Here is a 22,806-nt window from a genome sequence, read left to right as displayed (position 1 = left end):
TGCACAAAGATTATCTTCATCTCAATTTTGAGATTATTATTCATTTTAATTTTATAGTTTCCTTTTTGTATTTTGGAGGCAACACTGTGTTCTAGAATGCGAGCATTTCTGTATGTGTTTGAAAATCTTGTATAGACACTGGGCATTTTGCTCATCATAACAGAGAAAACAAGCTTTTCAGGGTTTTCTACAGATAGTTGAAATTCTGGATGTCCAATGTGTGAACTACCACAGTGACCCTGTGGTAATACAACGTACCATTTGTAATCTCCCATTAACTCAGAGCTGCCATTATGGGTGGGCCACACAGATGGTTCTAGGTTAAAATCTGAAACTGTGGTGTTAGAATATTACTGAACTATGACTTTTAGAGATTCCTTTCTTCAGGGATCTTAATCTTAAAGAAGACAGGTAAAAGAGCATATATTTTAATGAGGCTGGTCTCTTAGAGCTAGGACTACCAAGACTGAAAAAAAAGAAGAGATTTTTAAAAGATAGTAGGTCAAACATAAACCACCTAATGTTTCTCTAGGAAGTCTAACTAGACCCATCAGCAGTGAGAGCAAAAACATTCTTAAATTCTACCACTGGCACTGTTCCACACTTTATTACCTCACCCAGATTCCACTATTTAATGTAAATGAGGTGGCTTCAGATTGAGCAGACTTCCGAAACCGACAGAAAAGAATATATATCCCTCTTCTCATTTCTTGAAGAAAAAAGAGGTCATATTGAAGCAGCATATGAACTGACATTATTCAGCAGGGGACCTTGAAAATATCTTCTTGAAATCATGTTGCAAAATCTTAAACCCAACTCAGTTAAAACTTTACTGGCAAGAGAGAGTAAAGCCCTTCCCCCATTTTCTTCATATTTTCCACGATGCAACTTTTACAATTTCTTGCAAGGAATACACACTAAACAACTACACACAATGCAACCACACACACTCACATGCACCAGATTAAAATCAATTATTACCAGATTATGGTAAGTGTTGACACTTCAAACTCCAATTATAGAAGGTTTGACTTTGAGGAAAAAATTGTTCCAGTAACTCTTGCTAAAATGACTAGATGAACTGTCTATTTCATTTATATGCTAGAGACAGAACCAATGCATTTGTACAATATCAACTCTTGTGCTAGTCTGACACTATTACAAGTTATAATTTTGAGAATTACTACTAATCAGAAGAGGCCCATTCCTTTTAATAATCTTGAATTCTTTTTTTTTTATTATTATACTTTAAGTTCTAGGGTACATGTGCATAACGTGCAGGTTTGTTACATATGTATACTTGTGCCATGTTGGTGTGCTGCACCCATCAACTCATCATTTACATCAGGTATAACTCCCAATGCAATCCCTCCCCCCTCCCCCCCCCCCCCATGATAGGCCCCGGTGTGTGATGTTCCCCTTCCCAAGTCCAAGTGATCTCATTGTTCAGTTCCCACCTATGAGTGAGAACATGCGGTGTTTGGTTTTCTGTTCTTGTGATAGTTTGCTAAGAATGATGGTTTCCAGCTGCATCCATGTCCCTACAAAGGACACAAACTCATCCTTTTTTATGGCTGCATAGTATTCCATGGTGTATATGTGCCACATTTTCTTAATCCAGTCTGTCACTGATGGACATTTGGGTTGATTCCAAGTCTTTGCTATTGTGAATAGTGCCGCAATAAACATACGTGTGCATGTGTCTTTATAGCAGCACGATTTATAATCCTTTGGGTATATACCCAGTAATGGGATGGCTGGGTCATATGGTACATCTAGTTCTAGATCCTTGAGGAATTGCCATACTGTTTTCCATAATGGCTGAACTAGTTTACAATCCCACCAACAGTGTAAAAGTGTTCCTATTTCTCCACATCCTCTCCAGCACCTGTTGTTTCCTGACTTTTTAATGATCGCCATTCTAACTGGTGTGAGATGGTATCTCACTGTGGTTTTGATTTGCATTTCTCTGATGGCCAGTGATGATGAGCATTTTTTCAGGTGTCTGTTGGCTGTATGAATGTCTTCTTTTGAGAAATGTCTGTTCATATCCTTTGCCCACTTTTTGATGGGGCTGTTTGTTTTTTTCTTGTAAATTTGTTTGAGTTCTTTGTAGGTTCTGGATATTAGCCCTTTGTCAGATGAGTAGGTTGCAAAAATTTTCTCCCATTCTGTAGGTTGCCTGTTCACTCTGATGGTAGTTTCTTTTGCTGTGCAGAAGCTCTTTAGTTTAATTAGATCCCATTTGTCAATTTTGGCTTTTGCTGCCATTGCTTTTGGTGTTTTAGACATGAAGTCTTTGCCCATGCCTATGTCCTGAATGGTGCTACCTAGCTTTTCCTCTAGGGTTTTTATGGTATTAGGTCTAACATTTAAGTCTCTAATCCATCTTGAATTAATTTTCATATAAGGAGTAAGGAAAGGATCCAGTTTCAGCTTTCTACTTATGGCTAGCCAATTTTCCCAGCACCATTTATTAAATAGGGAATCCTTTCCCCATTTCTTGTTTCTCTCGGGTTTGTCAAAGATCAGATGGCTGTAGATGTGCGGTATTATTTCTGAGGACTCTGTTCTGTTCCATTGGTCTATATCTCTGTTTTGGTAGCAGTACCATGCTGTTTTGGTTACTGTAGCCTTGTAGTATAGTTTGAAGTCAGGTAGCGTGATGCCTCCAGCTTTGTTCTTTTGACTTAGGATTGTCTTGGAGATGTGGGCTCTTTTTTGGTTCCATATGAACTGTAAAGCAGTTTTTTCCAAATCTGTGAAGAAACTCATTGGTAGCTTGATGGGGATGGCATTGAATCTATAAATAACCTTGGGCAGTATGGCCCTTTTCACGATATTGATTCCTCCTATCCATGAGCATGGTATGTTCTTCCATTTGTTTGTGTCCTCTTTTATTTCACTGAGCAGTGGTTTGTAGTTCTCCTTGAAGAGGTCCTTTACATCCCTTGTAAGTTGGATTCCTAGGTATTTTATTCTCTTTGAAGCAATTGTGAATGGAAGTTCATTCATGATTTGGCTCTCTGTTTGTCTGTTACTGGTGTATACGAATGCTTGTGATTTTTGCACATTAATTTTGTATCCTGAGACTTTGCTGAAGTTGCTTATCAGCTTAAGGAGATTTTGGGCTGAGGCAATGGGATTTTCTAAATAGACAATCATGTCGTCTGCAAAGAGGGACAATTTGACTTCTTCTTTTCCTAACTGAATACCCTTGATTTCTTTCTCTTGCCTGATTGCCCTAGCCAGAACTTCCAACACTATGTTGAATAGGAGTGGTGAGAGAGGGCATCCCTGTCTTGTGCCAGTTTTCAAAGGGAATTTTTCCAGTTTTTGCCCATTCAGTATGATATTGGCTGTGGGTTTGTCATAAATAGCTCTTATTATTTTGAGGTACGTTCCATCAATACCGAATTTATTGAGCGTTTTTAGCATGAAGGGCTGTTGAATTTTTTCAAAAGCCTTTTCTGCATCTATTGAGATAATCATGTGGTTCTTGTCTTTGGTTCTGTTTATATGCTGGATTGTTTATTGATTTGCGAATGTTGAACCAGCCTTGCATCCTAGGGATGAAGCCCACTTGATCATGGTGGATAAGCTTTTTGATGTGCTGCTGAATCCGGTTTGCCAGTATTTTATTGAGGATTTTTGCATCGATGTTCATCAGGGATATTGGTCTAAACTTCTCTTTTTTTGTTGTGTCTCTGCCAGGCTTTGGTATCAGGATGATGTTGGCCTCATAAAATGAGTTAGGGAGGATTCCCTCTTTTTCTGTTGATTGGAATAGTTTCAGAAGGAATGGTAACAGCTCCTCCTTGTATCTCTGGTAGAATTCAGCTGTGCATCCATCTGGTCCTGGACTTTTTTTGGTTGGTAGGCTATTAATTATTGCTTCAATTTCAGAGCCTGCTATTGGTCTATTCAGGGATTCAACTTCTTCCTGGTTTAGTCTTGGAAGAGTGTAAGTGTCCAGGAATTTATCCATTTCTTCTAGATTTTCTAGTTTATTTGCATAGAGGTGTTTATAGTATTCTCTGATGGTAGTTTGTATTTCTGTGGGGTCGGTGGTGATATCCCCTTTATCATTTTTTATTGCGTCTATTTGATTCTTCTCTCTTTTCTTCTTTATTAGTCTTGCTAGCGGTCTGTCAATTTTGTTGATCTTTTCAAAAAACCAACTCCTGGATTCACTGATTTTTTGGAGGGTTTTTTGTGTCTCTATCTCCTTCAGTTCTGCTCTGATCTTAGTTATTTCTTGCCTTCTGCTAGCTTTTGAATGCGTCTGCTCTTGCTTCTCTAGTTCTTTTAATTGTGATGTTAGAGTGTCAATTTTAGATCTTTCCTGCTTTCTCTTCTGGGCTTTTAGTGCTATAAATTTCCCTCTACACACTGCTTTAAATGTGTCCCAGAGATTCTGGTATGTTGTATCTTTGTTCTCATTGGTTTCAAAGAACATCTTTATTTCTGCCTTCATTTCTTTATGTACCCAGTAGTCATTCAGGAGCAGGTTGTTCAGTTTCCATGTAGTCGAGCGGTTTTGATTGAGTTTCTTAGTCCTGAGTTCTAGTTTGATTGCACTGTGGTCTGAGAGACAGTTTGTTATAATTTCTGTTCTTGTACATTTGCTGAGGAGTGCTTTACTTCCAATTATGTGGTCAATTTTGGAATAAGTGCAATGTGGTGCTGAGAAGAATGTATATTCTGTTGATTTGGGGTGGAGAGTTCTATAGATGTCTATTAGGTCTGCTTGCTGCAGAGATGAGTTCAATTCCTGGATATCCTTGTTAACTTTCTGTCTCGTTGATCTGTCTAATGTTGACAGTGGAGTGTTGAAGTCTCCCATTATTATTGTATGGGAGTCTAAGTCTCTTTGTAAGTCTCTAAGGACTTGCTTTATGAATCTGGGTGCTCCTGTATTGGGTGCATATATATTTAGGATAGTTAGCTCTTCCTGTTGAATTGATCCCTTTACCATTATGTAATGGCCTTCTTTGTCTCTTTTGACCTTTGATGGTTTAAAGTCTGTTTTATCAGAGACTAGTATTGCAACCCCTGCTTTTTTTTGTTCTCCATTTGCTTGGTAAATCTTCCTTCATCCCTTTATTTTGAGCCTATGTATGTCTCTGCGTGTGAGATGGGTCTCCTGAATACAGTAGACTGATGGGTCTTGACTCTTTATCCAGTTTGCCAGTCTGTGTCTTTTAATTGGAGCATTTAGTCCATTTACATTTAAGGTTAATATTGTTATGTGTGAACTTGATCCTGCCATTATGATATTAACCGGTTATTTTGCTCGTTAGTTGATGCAGTTTCTTTCTAGCCTAAATGGTCTTTACATTTTGGCATGTTTTTGCAATGGCTGGTACCGGTTGTTCCTTTCCATGTTTAGTGCTTCCTTCAGGGTCTCTTGTAAGGCAGGCCTAGTGGTGACAAAATCTCTAAGCATTTGCTTATCTGTAAAGGATTTTATTTCTCCTTCACTTATGAAACTTAGTTTGGCTGGATATGAAATTCTGGGTTTAAAATTCTTTTCTTTAAGAATGTTGAATATTGGCCCCCACTCTCTTCTGGCTTGTAGAGTTTCTGCCGAGAGATCTGCTGTTAGTCTGATGGGCTTCCCTTTGTGGGTAACCCGACCTTTCTCTCTGGCTGCCCTTAAGATTTTTTCCTTCATTTCAACTTTAGTGAATCTGGCAATTATGTGTCTTGGAGTTGCTCTTCTCTAGGAGTATCTTTGTGGCGTTCTCTGTATTTCCTGGATTTGAATGCTGGCCTGCCCTACTAGGTTGGGGAAGTTCTCCTGGATGATATCCTGAAGAGTGTTTTCCAACTTGGTTCCATTTTCCCCCTCACTTTCAGGCATCCCAATCAGACGTAGATTCAGTCTTTTTACATATTCCCATACTTCTTGCAGGCTTTGTTCATTTCTTTTTCTTCTTTTTTCTTTTGGTTTCTCTTCTCGCTTCATTTCGTTCATTTGATCCTCAATCGCTGATACTCTTTCTTCCAGTTGATCGAGTCGGTTACTGAAGCTTGTGCATTTGTCACGTATTTCTCATGTCATGGTTTTCCTCTCTTTCATTTCGTTTATGACCTTCTCTGCATTAATTATTCTAGCCATCAATTCTTCCACTTTTTTTTCAAGATTTTTAGTTTCTTTGCACTGGGTATGTAATTCCTCCTTTAGCTCTGAGAAGTTTGATAGACTGAAGCCTTCTTCTCTCATCTCGTCAAAGTCATTCTCTGTCAAGCTTTGATCCGTTGCTGGCGATGAGCTGCGCTCCTTTGCCAGGGGAGATGCGCTCTTATTTTTTGAATTTCCAGCTTTTCTGCCCTGCTTTTTCCCCATCTTTGTGGTTTTATCTGCCTCTGGTCTTTGATGATGATGGTGACGTACTGATGGGGTTTTGGTGTAGGTGTCCTTCCTGTTTGATAGTTTTCCTTCTAACAGTCAGGACCCTCAGCTGTAGGTCTGTTGGAGATTGCTTGAGGTCCACTCCAGACCCTGTTTGCCTGGGTGTCAGCAGCAGAGGCTGCAGAAGATAGAATATTGCTGAACAGCGAGTGTACCTGTCTGATTTTTGCTTTGGAGTCTTCCTCTCAGGGGTGTAGTCCACCCTGTGAGGTGTGGGGTGTCAGACTGCCCCTAGTGGGGGATGTCTCCCAGTTAGGCTACTCAAGGGTCAGGGACCCACTTGAGCAGGGAGTCTGTCCCTTCTCAGATCTCAACCTCCATGTTGGGAGATCCACTGCTCTCTTCAAAGCTGTCAGACAGAATCGTTTGCGTCTGCAGAAGTTTCTGCTGCTTTTGTTGTTTACTGTGCCCTGTCCCCAGAGGTGAAGTCTATAGAGACAGGCAGGTTTCCTTGAGCTGCTGTGAGCTCCACCGAGTTCGAGCTTCCCAGCGGCTTTGTTTACCTACTTAAGCCTCAGCAATGGCGGGCGCCCCTCCCCCAGCCTTGCTGCTGCCTTGCCGCGAGATCGCAGACTGCTGTGCTAGCAATGAGGGAGGCTCCGTGGGCGTGGGACCCTCCCGGCCAGGTGTGGGATATAATCTCCTGGTGTGCCTGTTTGCTTAAAGCACAGTATTGGGGTGGGAGTTAACCGATTTTCCAGGTGTTGTGTGTCTCAGTTCCCCTGGCTAGGAAAAGGGATTCCCTTTCCCCTTGTGCTTCCCAGGGGAGGCGATGCCTCACCCTGCTTCAGCTTTCGCTGGTCCAGCTGAAGCAGCTGACCAGCACGGATTGTCCGGCACTCCCTAGTGAGATGAACCCAGTACCTCAGTTGAAAATACAGAAATCACCAGTCTTCTGTGTCGGTCGCACTGGGAGTTGGAGACTGGAGCTGTTCCTATTTGGCCATCTTGCTCCGCCCCCCCTTGAAATTCTTATAATTGTGTTATATGTTTTCAGACACCAGAGTGCTTCCTGGGTGTAAGGAATGTATTAGGGAATGAACCGAGCAGTAATAGGTTTCATTGTGCTTTGAACATTTTTTTATTTTGCCCAAATTCCTGTCTAAGGGGTCTGGAGCATCATGGCCTACAAACCATAAATTCTCACCAGATGGGTTTTATTTAACCCTATATATTGTGACTTACTTTTCAATCTTGGCCCTGCAAAACTGTCATTTGTGGGGGAAAATTTTTCATCTGTAAAGAATCTCTATTAACATAGCTAGATATTTTTCTTCCAGGCCCTCATAATCCTAAAGAGATAAACTAAGAGTCTAGTACCTTTTAAAGGTCTGAATAGGAAATGTTTATCACATGTTACATCTAGGGGCGGCCACTATAAAACTTCATAACAACTTGGTCTCCACAATTTTTTTTTTTTTTTTTTTGAGATGGAGTCTCAATCTGTTGCCAGGCTGGAGTTCAGTGGTGTGATCTCAACTCACTGCAATCTCCACCTCCCAGGTTCAAGTGATTTCCCTGCCTCAGCCTCCTGAGTAGCTGGGACTACAGGCATACACCACTGCACCTGGATAATTTTTTGTTTTTTAGTAGAGATGGGGTTTCACCATGTTGGCCAGGATGGTCTTGATCTCCTGACCTTGTAATCTGCCCGCCTCGGCCTCCCAGACTACTGGGATTACAGGCTTGAGCCACCGTGCCTGGCCCACGGTCTTTTATCTTAACTGGAATAATTTCCTTTCCATTGATCCCAGGTCTTTAGACAAACTCAACTAATTGTCAACTAATGTTTAAATTCACCTATAGCTTAGAAGCCCTTTGCATTGAATTGTCCAGCTTTTCTGGACAAAACCTAAGTATTTCCTCCTTCTCCTTCTCCTTCTCCTTCTTCTTCTTCTTCTGGTTCCGGTTCTGAGATACGTGTCCAGAATGTGCAGGTTTATTACATAGGTATACACGTGACGTGGTGGTTCACTGTACCCATCAACCAGTCAGCTACATTAGGTATTTATCCTAATGCCCTCCCTCCACTAGCCCCCCACCCTCCAACAGGCCTCAGTGTGTGATGTTCCCCTCCCTGTCCTTATACATAGGTGGCTGCTGTTTTTTCTGACATTTAAGTCGTCCAGTCTTTAGTTCACAGAGCTTTAAGCAAGCACAGCTTAGGCTTCAGTGATTCCCAGTTAGGAATGGGGAAAAAGGAAAAGAAAAAGGAAAAAATTAAAAACATTATTTTGGAGACTTGCAGCCAGAAAGACTAAAATTTAATCCAAACTCTAAAAAATAATAAAAATTGAAAAACATCAGGCAAGACTAGAACTTAACAACAGGTGTACTACAGTTTTTGAAACATAATTTTTCTTCCTCCAGTTTCTCATTTGTGTTAAAAGACAAATCATGGTAGGATTGGTTTGCTTTATTATAGTTGGCCTAATTATTTGTTTACAGTGCAGCAAGACTAATTATTTTTCACATAGGACTTTTAAAGTGGCTTTGATGGAACTTTGTGCTCTAGAAGGAACCTTTTTTTGTTTGTTTGTTTTTGTTTTTGTTTTTTGAGACATAGTCTTACTCTGTCACCCAGGCTGGAGTGCAATGGTGTGATCTCAGTTCACTGCAACCTCTGCCTCCTGAGTTCAAGCAATTCTCCCTGCCTCAGCCTCCTGAGTAGCTGGGATTACAGGCACCTGCCACCATGCCCAGCTAATTTTTGTATTTTCAGTAGAGATGGGATTTTGCCATGTTGGCCCGGCTGGTCTCAAACTCCTGACCTCAGGTGATCTGCATTCTTGGCTTCTCAAAGTGCTGGGATTATAGGTGTGAGCCAAAATGCCTGGGCAAGAGAGGACCTTTTTAAAGCCCAGCCCAGTCATGGATTTGTAGCATCAAATATGTATGAGTTGGGATGAATTCCTCCCCTCTTGAGGTTCCAAGATAACCTGGGGTTCTTGGCCTATCAGAAAGTGACATTCTTTACTTACCACAGATCAGAAACCATGTACAGGAACTGTGTACCCAAAATATGAGGCCAGTTTTTTCAAAGACTTTATTGGTTCTGTAAGTCCTTTGGTTCTGTAAAAGACAGCATACGATTCCAGTCAAAGCCTTGGTAAAATAACCAGTTTTTCCAATTATGTCCTGTTACAAAAGAAAACGATTCTTATTATACTTATGCAAATAACTATATTGCCATAAATTAAGAATACTCACAAGTAGGTTCCAAATTCTGGAGAAAGCAGGTAGAAAGAAACAAATATGCTCCAAATTTTTTTCATAGGAGTATACTTTACTTAATTGCTAAAAATGGTTAGGAGCTTAATAGAAAAGTTTCCTTGACTCTGAAAAGCAAAATAAAATATTAGCAACATTTGAAGTCAAAAGTCAACAAGATAATGTCAGTCTCCTATTAGTTCACTTCATGCAGTTAATTCCTGTCCTGCTTGATATTAATGAAAATTTTAGCCCTTGAAGAGTCTTGAAGGTTTTTCCTCTATTATGTCACAATCTCCAACGTTATCAGAAATCTGCATTCAAGAGCACCTGTTAGATCTTTTTAGCTGATTATAAACCACCTTCTAAAGAGGACCAAAATAAGACAACAATCATTTATGGATGACAAAAAGCTTTAAAAGACACAATTGACAAGGAAATCTGTTATCTCTGTGGCAGACAATAATTGAACATAACAATTATAATTATTAATGATAACATACACTAAGATATATCAGAATTATGGGAACTTCACATGATTTTGGAACACATATGAATAACATACTTAAAATATAGCCCAAAGAAAGCCAAACCCATTTTATATGTGGCAATGCTTCCAGTATGATTTTTGGTACAAAATAAGCCACATTTCCCCTTCACATTATGTAATATTAATGTTAAACCCAATTCTTAACAAAACGATCTAGACATATTTACTCAGTTTTAATGTTTGACCACAGGGTAAGATTTTTATAGACCTTTTATAATCTTTTACAATTTTTATTAAAGAGCAGGTTAGTGCCCTAAGAGAAACCTATTGTGCTTTTATTTTAATGCTCAATTTACAGAAAAATTGGATGATACTCCTTTAACTTAAGCTGGTATGTTTACACACAGAATTTCCTTTACAATTAACCTTCCACACCTTGCTTAAACCTTCATCTTTGTTTTATTCAACTTAAAACAATCATTTAACCTTTTAATCTAGGCAAAAATCCACATTCTCATGTCTTTTTATAATCTTTTTACCAAAAGTACATTTTACTTTCCTTACACACCTCGCAAGTAGACTGTTTCTTCAATAGTTTTAAATACATGTTACACTTTTAACCGTTAGCAACCTTTAATTTTGGTGAAAACCTTGGTAAGTTTGGGATTTTAATTATGTACAGGGCATGGAGTAGGACTTAGAGAGAAGTGCAGATAAGGTCTGACTTATTCCAGCATCTAACTCCAGGTTTCCCTGGCCTTAATCTAGCTGTAAAGCAGGCAAGTTGTATAGCTAAGAGTCACAGTGGCATTTTATAAAGCATTTAGGAGGCCTAATCACCTTTAACTTGTATAACATTTCTTGCACAAATTCTCCTTCCTAAATTCTTTCACAACTTACACAGACAAGGTATGACATGCCTTGACTTTCTGATTTTTCATAAACATCCCTCTTTTTAAGCAACCAGTTACTTTACTTTAGGACAATATTTTAAAACAGAAGATTCTTTCTTATATAAAATCTCTTTCTTTAATGCCTTTTTGCATAGGTAGGGGCAGGCTAATTTCACATGTCCTGAAGCCTTATCTGGAATTTAACACTCCAAAATAAATTGCACAGTTTTTAAGTCAAAAGAAGCAGTTTATGACCTAAAACATTCAGAAAACCTAATATTTGACCTGTATAATTTAGACCAAATGTTTACATTTTGAAGATATTTTTATTTTTGTCAATAATCTTTAAAGCCCTTTTTACTTTTATAACTTTCTTTGTATCTCCCTTATTTCCTGATTTCTTTTGCCTTGTTTTATATATAACCTTTAAATAAGCTCTTAATTAGACAAAGTTAGCTACCTTTTAAAAAGGGCAAAGTTTTAGAGTGTTTTCCTACAATATATTTTTATTGGAAAATACCCAAATAAGAAAATATCTGTTGTTTAATTTAACTTTAGATCCTAAATTATGCCAAGTTTGTATATGAATATTTATCTCATTACATTTATCTATTTATTTTAATCATTTAACTAGATTATTTACAAAAACTGTGATAGACATAATTTAAAGGTGTGAAACTGCCATTGCAAAATTGTAACTGAGACAGTGAAAATGAACTGACCTAACTGACTCCATCTTGCTTCTAAACTCCAAGCTACTTTTGTTCATTAACTTAGTTTATAGTTTAACTTTGAAACAAAGGTGGTAATAGTCCTTTCCCAGAGCAAACTTTCTTCATTTCTGTGGACTAGATCGCCTAAGGTGACAAGATTAGAGGTAAGGGTATTCTGCTAAACAATTCAACATGTAGCTATCTTTACTATATCAATATTAAAGTTTTATTTATTAAAAATCATATAAGCACAGATCATTCTGTTTTGGTCTGAGTTACAGTTTTGTAGCCTCTCTGTCAAATGTTGCCACCTTTTAGTATTTGGCAGAGATAAGTATGAAATTGCTTGGTCAACAAATGCAAACAAAAATGTATGCTGGCAATTTTAAGACATTTCTAATATTGCTTCACCAATGATTTTGAAGCTAATTTATTTATTAAAGACTGTATTTAAGTCACATACAACTGAAAAAGCATTTGACTAGTCTTTCCTTTTTTTCTGTTGAAGTATTTAAGTGTTTTATTTTTCTTTGAGCTAATTAATTAGAATCTTTTATATATGTTTGGCAGTAAAACAGTAAATACATAGATGTATTACTCATGCCAATAGAAGTACATTTTATATATTTATAAGATGTCCTTTTTTCCTGTCTTAGACTTGCAAACTCTTGATAACCAGGTTTATTACCCTGGCAGTTGTCAGCTAATTAGTCTAAATCAGCTGGGTGTAGTAGCACATGCCTGTAACTCCAGCACTTTGGAAGGCCAAGGCTGGCAGATCGCCTGAGGCCAAGAGTTCAAGGCTTGCCTGGCCAACATGGCAAAATCCTACTTCTATTTAAAATCCAAAAACATTATCTGGGCGTGGTGGCAGGCACCTGTAATCCCAGCTACTTGGATGGCTGAGGCAGGAGAGCTGCTTGAACCCAGGAGGTGAAGGTAGCAGTGAGCTGAGATCACACCTTTGCACTCCAGCCTGGACAACAAGTAAGACTCCATCTCAAAAAACCACAAAAATAAAAAATAAACAAATAGGCCTAAATCTGCATACTGGAGGAAACAACTCTTTGGTGAAAAATCAGATGGCAAGATTTATATGTCAAAGTATGGAGAGAAAAAGTCTGGTGGTGCTAGAGGGAGATTCTAGATGGATGCCAGATCAAACATAAAATCATAGAAATCTATCACAGGTCTGTATAAGGAGACTAAGTTTATTTAGATATTGATTACTGATATTTTAGCTGGACCTTTGAGCTCTGGGCAGAGCCCACACTGAATCCTGGGTTTTCAAAAACGGAGAATTATTATGGGGGTAGACCATGTGATGCTTTTACAGTGTCATTGAAATTTTTTTCCCAAACAAAGACATTTCTAAGTATCTAAATTATACTGTTTCTTAAACAAACAAACAAACAAACAAAAACCAGAATAACTTCTGTTGTAACAGCTATTAATGAAGAAAATAGGGCTTGGCAACACCCAAAACACATGACACATGCCAAGTAGCTGTGACATCTGTCCTGAGAGTGAGAAACAAGGAGAGTTACATCGTGGAAAGGGGCAGGCTGAAAAGGTGTTCCAGGTAGAAGGAATGGACAGGCAAGCATGCACACAATGTTTTCTGGGAATGGCAGCCATTATGGTGCTTAATAATTGTGGAGTGGAGGGGGAGCAGAACATAATAAGGAGAAAGCTGTAGGGTGGATCCTGAATGACATTGTAGGTCATGTGTAAGAACTAGGTCTTTATCCTTAGAGCAAGGGGAAGTCACTAAAAGGTTTGTTTCAGGCGGAAGAAAAAACATGGTTAAGATCACTATTTAAAGAGAATGCTTGTGCTGCTCTGAGAAGAGGGGATAAAAATGGACAACAAATGGGGAGCATTTCCAGGGATGCCAGGTGGATGGCCTGGATCAGAGTCCTGCAGAACTGGTGATTCAAAATGGTCACAACTTCTGTGCTTTGGGATGTGGGACAGAGAGACACACATGAAGAAGGCTACTGATTTCTGGAAGCAGCTAGGAGATTCTAAACCAGGAGCCAGCAAACTTTTCCTACAAAAGGTCCAATAGAAAATCTTTCAGCCTGTGTGGGCTGTATGGTCTCTGTTACAACTACTGCTGAGCTCTACCGTGGCAGCCCAAAAGCAGCCACAGAAATATTTCAGTGCAAGGGCAGAGGATGGTGGTATTCCGAAAATACTGACTTACAAAAACAGGTGGTGGTCCAGATTTGGCCAATTGGTTGCGGATTGACAAACTCTTTCATAAACCATACCTCAAACACATGGATAGATCTCTGAGGAATATGAGTACTTGCAAACATGCTTCTGAGAGGTCACAGTAAAAGAATCTCCTGGTACATTGCTTTCAATACAGAGATTTGCAGCTCCCACATCTGCTTCAGTGTAGGAGAACACACAGATCAGCTTGAATTTAGGTAACGAACATGAGTAGAAAGGAAAATTGGAGAGGGGCCTTCCTGGAAGCCAGGTTGAAGAGGATCAGCTGTATCTAGCACTGCTAAGCAGTCAAGTACGATATGGATGACACCATGCCCACTGGCTGTAGCAAGAAGAAAGTTTGGGTTGAGTGGTCAGTACAGAGATAGACCTACAGTGGGTTATGCAGCACAGGGGAAACAAAGATGGAAAATGGTGACTATAAACCTCTTTTAAATAAGGGGAAAGGAAAGATGGTTTTTAACTGGAAGAGAAGGAGAGCCAGAAATTTTTGTTTAAGATAGGAGAGACACTGTCATATTTAAATGCTCATGACCAGAATGCAGTAGAAGCTAGTTGCAATGGTGCACACCTGTAATTCCAATGCTTTGGGAAGCTGAAGTGGGAGGATTTCTTAAGGCCAGGAATTTGAGACCAGCCTGGGCAACAGAGCAAGAGCCTGTCTCTACAAAATAAATTTTTTAGCCAGGCCCGCATGGTGCTTCACACCTATAATCCCAGCACTTTAGGAAGCCAAGGTGGGCAGATGACCTGAGGTCAGGAGTTTGAGACCAGCCTGGCAACATGGTAAAACCCATCTCTACTAAAAATACAAAACTTAGATGAGTGTGGTGGTGCACACCTGTAGTCCCAGCTACTTGGAACACTGATGCAGGAGAATCGCTTGGATCTGGGAGGAAGAAGTTTCACTGAGACAATTGTACCACTGCATTCCAGTCTGATAGAGAGAAAAATAAAATAAAATTACCAGACTAGGTGGTGCACATCTATAGTCTCAACTACATGAGAGGCTGAGGTGGAAGGATGGCTTGAGTTCAGGAGTTTGAGGCTGCCATGAATTGTGATTGTGCAACTGAACACCAGCCTGGCTGACAGAGGGAGACCCTGTCTTTAAAAAAAAAAAAAAAAAGTTGGTAGACAGCAGACTTGAGCAATGCAGGACAGACTGATAAGCTCACAGTTTGTGTTTTACAGGAAGAAGCATATTTATAAAAAGAGAATAAAAGTAAAGTATTCAGATGCTGGTAAATTTAGATGCAAGAAGATAAAGTCTTTCCAACTGATGACTTCTGTTGTTTTCATAAGCAGGACTCCTTTTAATCTGTTGACAGTGAGTGGGGTGGGTCCTGGGCTCACGGCCCCCAAAAGAATGTGGAGGTTTTGCTGCAGACCGTGGGAGAATAGAGCAGGATAGAAAGAGTAAGGGTTTGTGGGCAGGACTCCACCCCCACACTCAAGTCTAAGGCCTCAGATGAGCCTTTTATTAACCTCTCCTGGGTGGTTTTCACTTTCATTCATTCATTGTAAAAATATGTGTGATGTGTGTGATGGATGCTCTTGTAGGAGCTAAAAGCTGCCCTATTTTCATCCGTTCTACTTTAACAGCAGCCTTTTCCCTGCTGGCTGGTAGAAATAGTGCCATGTACTTGCAGCCCTGTGAACCTGAAGATACAGGTTTTTTTCTCATTCTCTTGGATAAGAGGCAGGGATTTCTGATGGGCCTGGTTGGGTTTATATACCACCCCTGAGCTACTGACTGTGGCTAGTGTGATGTGCTCCAGGAATGGCCAGATCCTACAGTGAAATGGGACATACACCCTGTGTGTATGCTACAGTCCTTCCCATGTACAGTTGAGAAGGAATACCAAAAGAAGGAGGAACAATATAATTAGAAGGAAGTGGGCTGAACAAATAATTTAGTGTAAACACAATGAGAAAACTGGAAATTTGTACGGAAAATAAAATAAAAAAGTGGCAAGAATAATATATACAGTCAAGAATTTGCAGCAAAAGCAGATAACACTGAAGGAGAAAATGTAACATTCGTGGGATGGTGGGGGAATTGTCATTCACTGTCCTCCATGACCATACCCACCACCAGGTAAACGACTAGTGGTGGCCATGAATACAACAGAGAGCAGAGTATCCCTGTTAACTTCCCCACTCCCAAACCTGCTCTTCGTAAGTGCTCTCCCAACCCCTCAGATACACATTAGAATAGGGAAGGCTTTATCTCTCTGCCTCACTGTTATAGCCACCATGCCTAGATCAGTATCCAGCAGGCAACTGGGGTTCCATTCATTATTGTTTTTAATTTTTGTGGGTATATAGTACGTGTATATATTTATGGGGTATGTAACATTCTGATACAAGCATGTAATGCATAATCATCAAATCAGGATAAATAGGGTATCCATCATCTTAAGCATTTATCCTTTCTTTGCACAACATATAATCCAATTATATTCTGAGTTATTTTTAAGTATACAATAAATTACTGTTGACTATAGTCACCTTTTTGTGCTATTAATAGGGTGACTACAGTCAACAGTAATTTATTTATTGTTTATTCTAACTAGTATGTATTATTTATTCTAACTATTCTTTATGTACTCATTAACTATCCCCACCTCCCCACTCCACTACCTTTCCTAGCCTCTGGTAATCATCCCTCTACTCTCTATCTCCGTCAGTTCAATTGTTTTAATTTTCAGGTACCACAAATTAGTGAGAACATGAGAAGTTTGTCTTTCTATGCTGGCTTATTATTTCACATACTATAATAACCTTCAGTTTCATCCATATTGTTGCAAAGGACAGGATCTCATTGTTCTTAATGGCCGAACACTACTCCATTGTGTTCATGTACTGCGTTTTCTTTATCCATTTAGCTGCTGATAGACACATAGGGTGCTTTCAAATACTGCCTGTTTTCCATGGTGCATGTATTAATTTGCCACTCCAACAGTCTAGGGGGATTTCCTTTTCTCCACATTCTCATCAGCATTCATTATTACACATAAATCTTTATAAATGTTGTTAAGCAATGTGTTAAGAATTCAGACGTCTCACGGCCATGTGCCATTGATCAAGATTTGTTGATTATGGAAGATTTCTTTACTCTCTCTTCTTCTTGGTAATTAAAATTCAGAAAGAAATATCAATTTCTAAACCAAATTTAGCCTTTATTCCTTCTCACCTCTGCAGTCCAGGAGAGTTTGTGATTCTTCTATCTGGCATAACACATTACGGAAGACTTTGCAAACTAAAACTGAGCTCATCAGTCGAAATTCCAGCCATGGATGGTCCTTTCTGAAGCCTCCCTCACAGGAAAAACTGGGTGGTGATGTTAGAATGACCTCTTTGGGGTCTTCCTAGCCCTGTGGAGCCACCATGCTTTTAGAAGCCTCAGAATGTCACCTGGAAAGCAGGGCATATTTTAATATCAAGTGCCAAGTGGTTTAAATACAGAATCACGGATTCTCAGAACATCCCTGAACATTGAGGTATCAGCTCCATTTTCAATCAGTGGTCACACCCTAAGTAAATGGTTGTCCTGGATCACCTAGCCAAAGGGAAAGAATACCTATACCAGATAAAGTCAGATTTCACCAATAAGGACACAGTGTGCCATGCAACAATTTGCAGGAAAGACGCTGCCCTGACAATGCAGCCTGAGAGTGCAGTGCCTGTGATAAAGGTGACTTACTTTACCCTAATGGTCTACAGCACACATAATCACAAAACTATTTTTGTGAATTTTTCTATGTCCTATTTTGATAGTAAAATATTCACATACAAATAGGTCCAATGAAAGAAAACATCAAACACTGAATGCATCCGCAGCTCAACCATCATTATTTTCACGTGGATAGGAGTCTCCTTCCATTATGACTGGTGGCAGCAACATTTAAAAAAATATTATCATGAAGTATTTATAACAGAAAAAAAAACGTGATTTTCAGTGACATTAATAAGATTCACACTTCTGGGCAAATACAACCGCTGTTTCTAAAGCTCTTTCATCATCCCAAACAGGAAACTCTGTACCCATTAAGCAATAATTCCCATCCTCCACTTGCCCAGGCCCTGGTAACCTCTCATCTCCTTTCTATTTCTACGAATAGCAATAGTCATTTTTGATATGGCTTATGTGAGACAAGTGAAGGTTCACATTAACGTCCTTGGATGAAGATGCACAAATAAGAGTCTTTTTGTTCCCTTCTCTGTCACCATAGACATGTTGACAAATAACTGAATTTCTATGTCATGAAACATTAACATTTCCAGAGGAGAACACAACACATTTTCTCATCTTAAGGGGTTGTATTTATTTCCCCAGTACATTACTTTGTCAATTGATGTATGTGTGCTTGTGAGTTTGTGTGTGTGTGTGTATGTGTGTGGTATACATGGTAGAGTGAATTATCTTCTATCAGAGTGTTTGGTATATAAAGATACATTAATAGCAATATCACTTCTTTGCTAACATCTAACTTTAAAGATATTTATGGATAATAAGACACCCACCAAGTCATCAGTACTAAGCTATATATAAGCAGTGTTCATTCCAGAGCAAGACTGCAGCTGGTAAACCCAATTATCCTCATTTGGTGCAACAAGAGGGGCAGGCAGCACTTTGTTATCTCCAGCTTTTCCTATCTTAACAAACTGTAAGACATCTCACAGAAAAGCGGAGATAAGACTCTTTTTAAATATTCACTTCTTGAAAGCCCATAATCCATTTTTAGTATATAAAGGTGCAAAAGTTTAACTTTGTACCTAAAATGGAGTCCTGCTGTCAGATGCAAAAGCTAAAGGTAATAATCTCATGACAAGGGAGGATGGCTTCATCAAAGCCAATCTTGCTCTGCTTTCAAGATTTTATCCTTTGGATAGTTTATGTTGCATATTAATGATGTCATTTTGTATTTCCCGTTTTCCTCTAGTGTCTGACTATATATTTTTATTGCAGATTTTGTAATGGTAGAATTGGATCATGCTGACTTGCCCCAGGCAGCAAGGATATTAATCTATAAAAAAACAGTGAAGTAGGATTGATTCCCTGATATTATCAGAAATTTTCTCCGTGATTTCTTCCTCTCATTGCTATCATCATTATTTTTATCTTGTTATTAACATACTCATATAAAAACCACTCTTTTGTGTAAAATAAGCTATCAACATCTTGTAATCAGCCAGTTTAAATAGAAAAATGTCTTATAGAATTCCAAGGCTCTTTTCACACTCTTGTACAGTGGGTACAACTTTATTTGGTTGCAATTGATTGTGATGTTATTCCATCAATTTTCAATAATAACTTTGAATCTAAGTGTTATTGTTTTTCCTCTTCCCCTCAGCCCCCACCTTTTTCCCTAACACTGCCTCAGGGTCATCTGGAATGGGTAACTTAATTTTCTGAGTTTAGTATCTAATCAAGCAAGTGAATGTGAATTGAATTCAGGCCTCTGGAGAGAGTTTATTCACTCTTTCCAAATACCATTTCTTTTTAAGTACAAAAGGAGCATTCAAATATATTTTGTCCTTCCTGATAGTGTTTCCTATTTGGGATTATATATCCCTATACTCACATTCTACTGTAATTGTGTAGCAGGTGAGTGTGGGGATACATAATCCCCAAATAGGAAACCTTCAATTACAGAAGTGAACGTGTGGCTGTTTTATGACCTTAAAATGATTATCTTATGGTGTCTATACTCTTTATGCTTTCAGAACATGTGCTGATTTCTAAATATGCCTTAAAATGTTCATGAAGACAGCTGTACCATAATGGGAGGTGTTCTTGGGGAGGAGAGAGGTGTTCTTGGGGAGTACAGTACTTGTACAGTACTGTTGTCCAATAGTGAAGCATTGTTTTGAGGACCAATTCTTTAGTGAAAATGTCTCTTATTAGCACTAACAGCTGGAATTGACCTGGTTTGGAAAAAATAGTATCCCCTGTAATGAAAGTGCTATTTGTCAATTCAGTAAGAAAGGCAAAAAAGGGATGGTTAGAGTCATTGTCAAACAGGGTTTGTGAAACAATGAATATATGACCCTTTCATAAAGGAAAGAGCTTCCCAAAGGGCATCATCTTTGACAACCTCAAATTTCAGAGCTCAGTGATGTCATAGGCACCATATGGATGAAACTCTTGTTTATGCTCTTCCAATTGACTGATATTGATCTTAAGACCTGACGAGAATTATAAAGGGGGCTCTGGGTGGGGCATGCCAACTTCTTAGAGACCCCCAGATGTTGGGCACCCTCATTCCAGCTCCATACGATAAAGGAGAAATTTCCAAGCTCCATTAGAGGCTCAATTGGGCTGCAATCAGTAGAACTAAATGAGTATCCACTTCACAAAACTGGACCCAATATGTACTCACAAATGAAGAGTAAGTTGGAATAGGCTGTCTGTAGTCATTCCAGTTACCCAATAGGCCATTATGCAAACACGGCATAAATAAATGTTAATGACTGTACATATTTATTGACCACTGAGTCATTGGACTGGAAGTTCCTTAAAATGAAGGAATGTGACTTGTTCACCATTGCATCTCAAATATCTTGCATCAGTGCACCCTAATACATTCATTATGGGGCTTTGGGCTGAGTTAATAACATGCTTTTTTAATGTATCAGACACTAAAGCAAATGAATAGATGCTATTCTTAAGGCATTCACACTGTCAGGTATAACTGGCCTCATGAACAGCTTAGCATTATACCTGTGCTTTATAAATTACAAACACAGAAATAGAGAAGAGAAAGCCATGAATTCTACCTTGAGGCTTGAGGCAGTCCATGATGCCAAATCAGGACTGACTTGGAAGGGTGGATATAAGTTCATCAATGCCTGGACACCTGAGTGCGAATGGCTTCATCAGGGAAGAATCAAGTGCCTCTCTTGGCTTAAACCCAAGATTTGAAAATGAAGGTGGCTCTACATGAAATGAAATTAAGGATACAATCCAAATTTAAGTGTTCTTGAGGCTATGCTTTTAGTTTTATTTAATGGGAAGCCATTACATCCTAAGTGAGAAGAGCCCAGGTTTAGCAAACCAAAGAGATTATACACATATAATTCAGAAAAGATACCATTTGTGTCTATGTAGTGTATGGCAACAATTTTGAGGACAAACAAATTTCATGGATCAACATTTTGGAAATAAAATTGAGTTGACCATGTAACCCATGACTGATGGTGTAAAATATAGGGAGAGGCTGAAGTTGACAGAAATTTATCTCTTACTCTAGAATATTATTGCTCTTGCCTTGCCTCTGTATCTGTACTACCCCCACCCCCTGAAACTCAGGTTAAGTAAGGTGAATAGCCCAAGAGATTGGGTCAGCAACAACCAACTGTTGCTCAAAGTTTTTCTGAGAATTTCTGCTCAAAGTTTGCTGAGAAAGTACTGTTTATAATCATGCCAAAATCTTGGCCCAATGCAATTATGTTCCATGAATGAATAGAACATTTTTGAAGGAAGTGAAGAAATCTTGCATAAAATGCAGCAATAAAGAATTCAAAATTTGAAATTTCTGTAGCTTATATAATCCTTCACATCCAGAACATCTTTTCACCTCACAGATGGATATACTTTTGCTGCAGCTTAGGACACACCATTCAGAATTTCCATAACAATACAGTTTCTTTGAAAAAATATATTAGTACATTTTGATAATGGCCTGCACTTGTTTCTGAATTCTAAGAGTGTGTTTTCTGAATTATGTTATCCTCCAGTGATGAAGGGAAGAGTGGGAATCAAATGAGAGTCAAAATGAGAAGGAATCTCCAGGAATTTGTGGGAATGACACAGACTGCAGTTTGTGTTATGGTGAGAAATTCTGGCAAAGATGTATTAAATGAAAAAATGTCTGTCTAGTTGCACTGTATATGTTCAAACCCACTAGGTACACAATGCCAAAGATTTGTTTAAAGACTAGACAATGGCAAAATCAGGAAAGAATTTTATTTACAGAGAACATTGTTTGATCTGAGACTTGGTATAGGCTCACGCTGGAATCACAGGACTGATATGCCTATAACAGCATCTTTCTCCAAGGAGTACTACCAATAACAAATTAATTCTGTGCTGCTAAAACTGAAATATGCAGCAAGCAGACATTTTCTAAGGCACTGAACAGGAATGTTCCAACTGAAATGGCAGTTTAATGGCACAATTTGGAAGGGAAACAGAGACCCCTGTTATGTAATGTAATATTTGGCAAGGCTTAGACAAATGTTTGGGCAACTTTCAGGTTAATGTTTGACAAGGGCTTTACTCTCTCATTGTATGTAATTTGACACTGTATTGATTTTGATAAAGCCTTTAAATGTACTTAAATAAAGAGAATGTGAAGTGGCCAAGGGAAAATAGCAAAGGTGCCTGAAAGCCACAGAAGTCAAACAGTAAGGTGAAGGAAGTCTGGAGGCGATACCCATTGCCTGCTGCCCAGGGCCAGAGCTTCCTTCGCCCTACTTCCAGAGACCCTAATTCTGGGTCTAGGTTCTCCACTCAACCTTGCAAGCAGTTCTTGAAAGTTCTCAATAGCAGAAGCAGAAGGGACTGGATGGGCCCTCTGGTCTCTGCAGAGCAATCGCAGAATTCAGTCATTCTAGGCTGTGTGTACTCATGAGCATATGCTTTCTATGGGCTCATCCAAAAATTCATACCCTGACTAGGACACCAAATCTATCCTGGGTGCAGGAAACCACAAAACATTACTTAGAATCTATGTCAGCTGAAAAAACCTCAAAACATTACAGTATGCAGCAGCAGAGGGGAGTCATATTGACTTTTTATCTGAAATTCCCAACAATACCTGGGAAAAGAAG

At 39.0% G+C, this 22,806-nt stretch overlaps 1 long non-coding RNA gene across 3 annotated transcripts in view; it reads right to left on the bottom strand.

Moving 5' to 3' along the window:
• LOC141409507 (uncharacterized) overlaps positions 1-22,806 on the bottom strand; it is a 281,827-nt gene that overhangs the window by 82,830 nt on the left and 176,191 nt on the right. For 2 of the 3 annotated variants that reach the window (XR_012430463.1, XR_012430462.1), the window contains one exon: positions 9,400-9,490. This is a non-coding gene — a long non-coding RNA (uncharacterized lncRNA). Of the gene's footprint in view, positions 1-9,399; positions 9,491-9,628; positions 9,757-17,164; positions 17,386-22,806 lie in introns of all 3 variants that reach the window. The other variant, XR_012430464.1, reaches the window with a different exon arrangement.

Source organism: Macaca fascicularis, chromosome Y, assembly GCF_037993035.2.
Source record: "Macaca fascicularis isolate 582-1 chromosome Y, T2T-MFA8v1.1".
Classification (NCBI taxonomy): Eukaryota; Metazoa; Chordata; class Mammalia; order Primates; family Cercopithecidae; genus Macaca; species Macaca fascicularis.
Note: the sequence above shows the minus strand (reverse complement) of the source record. Positions and strands in the feature narration are given on the sequence as shown.